The 6,282-nt window shown below is 38.2% G+C and overlaps 1 long non-coding RNA gene across 1 annotated transcript in view; it reads right to left on the bottom strand.

Annotated features, from left to right (window-relative positions):
* Positions 1-5,704: 5,704 nt before the first annotated feature.
* The window catches only part of LOC310714975, a 2,851-nt gene continuing 2,273 nt past the window's right edge, over positions 5,705-6,282 (bottom strand). The window contains exon 2 of the long non-coding RNA XR_014530206.1: positions 5,705-5,798. This is a non-coding gene — a long non-coding RNA (uncharacterized lncRNA). The remainder of the gene's footprint in view (positions 5,799-6,282) is intronic.

Here is a 6,282-nt window from a genome sequence, read left to right as displayed (position 1 = left end):
CACACACACACACACACACACACACACACACACACATACACACACAAAGTGCTAAACTCTGTCTTCTCTTAAAAATTATCACCTAATGATGACTCTGTGAACACTGTGTGTGTGTGTGTGTGTGTGTGTGTGTGTGTGTGTGTGTGTGTGTGTGTGTGTGTGTGTGTGTGGGTGTGTGTGTGTTTTTATCTTGTCAGCAAAGTAAAAAAAAAAACGTTATAAAAATAATAATAAAGAAACTATTTAATAGCTGATATGTACAAATATAAAATTCATGATGATTCGTGATTTTTTTACTGTTTGAAAATGAAAAACTAATGATGTGATAAATAAAACAGTTTTTACTGAAAATATAAAATACAGTATTGAAATTATTATTTATTATTTCTTGCCATCGTATTTTTGTATCTGTGAGATATTTGGGTTTGTGGTTCTCTTGAACAGAATGGATGTAAAAAAAAAACGGATAAAAAACCAGCGCAGAATTCATCAGTGGCTTCATCCAACGTTCCGGTTTCTCTTCGAGAAGGTCGTATGGATCAGTGCGAGTTTTTTATAAGCAAAACGAGAGGAGAAGGAATTTGAAGGCCCACACGTGTCCTATTCATACAGTGTTATACTGTACACCAAATCTTCACCCTCACTGCAGAACAACCCCAAACTTCTCCCCATACCACCCTGCCAACTTCTGCCCCATCACACGTCTGCCCACCCACCCTGCCCCAACCTGCCCCACCCTTGGTTTGGATAATATGTAAGGATTCTGTTTTAGGATGTTAGATTGGACAATAGACTGGATGTTAGAGTGGGTGTTTGATTAGAGGTTTGATTGAGGTGAAGATGTTAGATTGGATGTAGAATTAGGTGGTAATTTAGATGCTATGTTTTGAATTGGATGTTGGATTAAATCTTGGATTAGATAGTTGATTGGATGTTAGAATTGGCTCTTGGATTTAGTGATAGACGAGATTTAATGTTTGGATGTTGGACTGGATGTTTGATTGGGTGTTGGATTTGATGTTGGAGTTTATGTTGTTAGATTGGATCTTAGATTGTTTGTTGGATTGATTGTTACGGTGTTAGATTGGATGTTGGGCAGGGTGTTAGATTGTTAGACTGAATTGGATTGTATTTTAGATTAGATGGATAAAATGTTTGAATATATGTTGGTTTGTACATTAAATTGGATGTTAGAATTGTCTCCTATACTGGATGATGGCTAGATGTTAGGAATGGATCTTAGATTGGATGTTGGATTGGATGTTAATGTTTTGAATTGTATGTTGGACTGGATGTTAGATTGGATACTAGGATTTGATGTTGTAGGTAAGGATCTTAGATTGGATGTTAGGATTGTATGGTGGATTTTATTGTTAGATTGGATGTTAGATTTGAAATATGGTGTGCAATTTAGGGCATTTATCACATTTTATATTGTGAGATTTTGACTGTTTACTCTTTGTGTGGATTAACCAAATAGAGTAAATAAATAATTGTGTTTGTGTGTGTGTGTGTGTGTGTGTGTGTGTGTGTGTGTGTGTGTGTGTTTAAAATATTTTATTTTTATTTTCTGTTTAATATAAAAAAAATTAAATAAAAAAAAAGAAATGAAGGCATCGTAATTGTTTTAATTGAGGATCTGTTACTGTTTTTAATTGAATCCCATTACACAATTTTTCTTTAGGTTTCAGTTTTGAGCTCATCACCAAACACACGTTTAATCTTCTGAACAAAATGAAAAGGAATTTAACGCGTTTATTTTTCCCTCTGACAGAAATCTCTTACTTTTTGGTGAAATTTGCTGAAGTAAAATGAATAGTCTGCTGTGAGTGTGAACTCAGAGAGCCAACTGCCAGTGTGTGTGTGTGTGTGTGTGTGTGTGTGTGTGTGTGTGTGTGTGTGTGTGTGTGTGTGTGTTGTGATTCTTATTCTGGCTGAATATTCCAGCTCATGACAAGCATGTAAACATGGTATGAACACATGGGTGAGATTATATTTTTACCATCATTCTCACACACACACACACACACACACACACACACACACACACACACACACACACACACACACACATACACACACACATACACACACACACACACACACACACACACACACACACACACACACACATACACACACACACACACACACACACACACACACACACACACACACATACACACACACACACACACACACACACACACATACACACACACACACACACACACACACACACACACACACACACACACACACACACACACACACATACACACACACACACACACACATACACACACACACACACACACACACACACACACACACACACACATACACACACACACACACACACACACACACACACACACACACACACATACACACACACACACACACACACACACACACACACACACACACACGAATTCACACACTGTTAAGCAGTTTATCAATGTTTCCGAAAGAAGTTGAACTTTTTTTACATTGTGGTTTTTGTGGATATTTATTATTTTTGCGCTAACCTGAGTTGCTAGTTAAAGACAATGCACAACTCTGAGAAAAAGGCTGAGACACCAAGAGAAACGCTGAGAAAAACACGAAAAGACTGAGAGAGACACCAAGAGAAACGCTGAGAAAGACACAATAAGAGAAATGCTGAGGGTGACAAGGAAGAGACACTGAGGGAGACTGAAGAGAAATGCTGAGTGAAACACTGAGGGACACTGAGAGAAACACTGAGGGAGACACCAAGAGAAACACTAATAGACATTGAAAGAAATGCTGAGGGAAACAACTTGAGAAAGGAGGAGGGAGACACCAACAGAAACACTGAAAGACACTTAGAGAAATTCTGAGGAGGACACCAAGAGAAATGCTGAGGGAGACACCAAGAGAAACGATGTGGGAGAAACCCAAGACACTCAGGGTGACACTGAGGGAGACACCAAGAGAAAGGAGAGGGAGACACCAACAGTAACACTGAGAGAAACAATGTAGGAGACACGAAGAGACACTGAAAGACAGAGAGAGAGAGTGAGAGAGAGAGAGAGAGACACTGAAAGAGACACCTATAGAGACATTGAGAGGTCTTTAAAAGACACCAAACGACTTTGAAAGGCACCATGAGACACTGAGAAATACAGTGAGACACCAAGAGATATGGAAAGACAGTAAAAGAGGCACTGAAGAGATCGACTGAAGGTGACACTGAGAGAAACACTGAAAGAGACACAGAAAAACTAAGAGAAAGACACTGAAAGAGACACAGAGGAAGACACTGAGGACATTCAGACAGACACAGTGAGAATCTAAAAGAGACAAAGAGTGACACCGAGAGACACTGAAAGAGACAAAGAGAGACTGCGAGAGGCTCCAAGAGATTCAGTGAGAGACAAACAGAGAGACACCAAGAGGCAGTGAGAAAAAGGCAAAAAATTATGAAAACTCGTTTGTCCAGAAGATGGCGCTAAAGATAAACTGTACCTGTGCCTGTAAACAGCCAGCTGACACTGGAGACTCCTTCCATAAATGTAATGAACAGAAAACTAGCGATGATTTTATTAAGTTCATCGATTTTCAGCTGCACCGAGTCATTAATTATTACAGCATTGAATATTAAGCTTCATTCCCTTTTCATTAGCATTCCGTTCGTACCCACTACATCACACGATGATGTCACTGAAACCTGTTCATCATCGTCTCAGCACATGGGTTTAAAATAATATCAGATGAAGCTAGCATGGCGTTTCAGACAGTTTGTTCTGCATCATTATTAGACAATAAAAGAAATCAGATCAGAGCTCGTAGCATTATAAATCCAGCACTCCGAGTGGACATGGACGGCGGATGGTCACGTTACTGTTTTTCGCAGCGTATCCATGCAGGATGGTGACGTCACTCCATTACACACCAGGTCACTCCATGGATGTGGAGCGAAGGATGATCTGCTTATTACCGCTTTGACTATTTATGCATTTGTTTTGTTTCCTGTTGTTTCTGGTCTAAAATATTTGCACAGGTTGCATCCAAGAATATTAGACTGTGATGTCACCCAAATGAGGATGAGGTTCCCCTTTTGAGTCTGGTTCTTCTAAAGGTTTCTTCCTTATAACATTTTTCCTTCACCACATTCGTCCCAATCTTCATCATCAGGGATAAACACACATCATTCACCCTTATTCCTAAATTCTCTAAAGCTACTATGAGACGATGTCCATTTGCGTCGACCCTTTTGGCTTCCCATGTAAAGCTTTGTTTCTGAACACAGTCTGTGATATTCAGAGAAAATATTCCACAGATTTGCTCCACAAAGAGTAAAAGAGAAAGAGAGAGAGAAAGAGAGAAAGATGGACAAGAAAAGAAAGAGAGAAAGAAAGAGAATGATGGACAGGAAAAGAAAGAGAGCAAGAGAGATAAGTGTCAGGTTCACAGCAGGTTCTTCGTTCCATACGGGATGTTCCTGAGCCACCTGATGGAAAATACAGGATCCCTGAGATGTTCTTGATACAGAACACTGTACAGTGTGTGTGTGTGTGTGTGTGTGTGTGTGTGTGTGTGTGTGTGTGTGTGTGTGTGTGTGTATGCCACACAGCTCAATAGTGAAGATCCATACATTAATAAAATACATTCATTCTAAGAAAAAGAAATGTTTTGTTATTTTTGAAGTTCCGTTGTGCTTCTATATTTTGTATAATCTATAATGAACCTGAAGGACCTGCTTGGGTTTCATGTAGAACTCTTAACTCTTCAAGGAACCCCTACAGAACACTTGAAGAACCATATTTTTGCTATTTTGGTTCTTTGGATAATTAAAAGTCCTTTTTCTTCTTCCTCTGTCTTATGTGAGACATTTCCTGGTACACTTTTAGAAGATTTAGAATTGAGGTCAGTTATCGGTCTGGAGAAGATCATCAATGTTCTTCAGTAAATCATACAACAGTGTGCTTATCAGACACGGTTCCTGGCGGAACCATTTCAGGAAGCTAAGAGCATTTATTTAGAAAAACAGAAATCCCAAATGTGCTTCTCCTGACATTCTAAAGGAACATTGACCCAGTTAAAATATACAGGTTCTTAAGGGTTCTTTAGAGATAATTCAGGAGTAAATGTGGATTTAATCTGGAACATCTCCTGCCAGATCCAGTTTTAGCAAATGTGGAACTTTTATTGATGCCTAAATAGTTTCTCATGCTTGAAGCCTTCAAGGGTTTATGTAGATTCCTACAACATAGTGAATCACTATAAAAAAAAATTTACACAGCAGAGGTTCTCAAATAAAATCTTACTTTATTTGAGAACCCTTCATGAGCCAATAAACCCCTGAAGAACATTGGTTCCTAAGAACCAAAGAACCCATGAAGCTAAATGATAAATGTTAAACTCCTTACAGGGTTCTTGGAGGGTTCTTTAGGTAATTCAAAGGCTCTTAGATCCTGAAGATGGGTTCCACTCTGACATGTCCTGTTGTTTAGTTCTTTCTCTGAGGAGGCTACTTGAAGATCCCATGAAGAACCCTTACAATACTGTTTTAAAACAATATGAAGGGTTGACGCATAAAAACTAACAGACAGTCACATGACACTTGAAAGATTTTTTTGGATTTATTTGAAGAAAAAATGGTTTAATGAATCCATTACATTTATTTATTTTGAATGTATTTTAGCACATTTTCAAAACTTTTTTTTTCCCAGGGAACGACGTGACGGTCAGGTGAGGGAAGCCCCGCCCACTCTTCCTGTGAGAATGACGGACAGCTCAGCACTTTGAGGACCAGGTAGCAGATCAGGTATCTGGGAAAAGAGCGAGTCAGGTGTTTAGGAGCATGTGATCAGCAGGTTGAGCGGTGAAGAAAAGCGGGAAATACGGGAGCTCCGATACGGACACGAAAGATGGAGGGATAAAAAATAACACAAATAATAAACCACAGATTAGATTCCAACTCTGATAAATAAATCTACAGTAAACACTGAGCACATCACAGGGGACAGGGGGCAGGACACTGCCTACTTACTGCAATGAACAATATTTATTTTACTACAACACACAAAAAAATTCATAAAATATAATACAATATTTAAAACAAACAAATAAATAAATAAATGAATGAATGAATTAATTTAATTATTAATACAATTCATTGTTTTTTTGCTGTAAATGAATTTGTTTTTCTATATACAGTAAGATTTATAATTATTGGATTTAACTTATTAACTAATGGAACAAACAAACAAACAAAAATGAATAAATAAAGCTATATTTTTCTTATTTTAAAAC

This window comes from Silurus aristotelis (genome assembly GCF_946808225.1).
Source record: "Silurus aristotelis genome assembly, chromosome: 19".
NCBI classification, from domain to species: Eukaryota; Metazoa; Chordata; class Actinopteri; order Siluriformes; family Siluridae; genus Silurus; species Silurus aristotelis.
The sequence above is the reverse complement of the archived record's forward strand: the minus strand, read 5'-3'. Positions and strand labels throughout refer to the sequence as shown.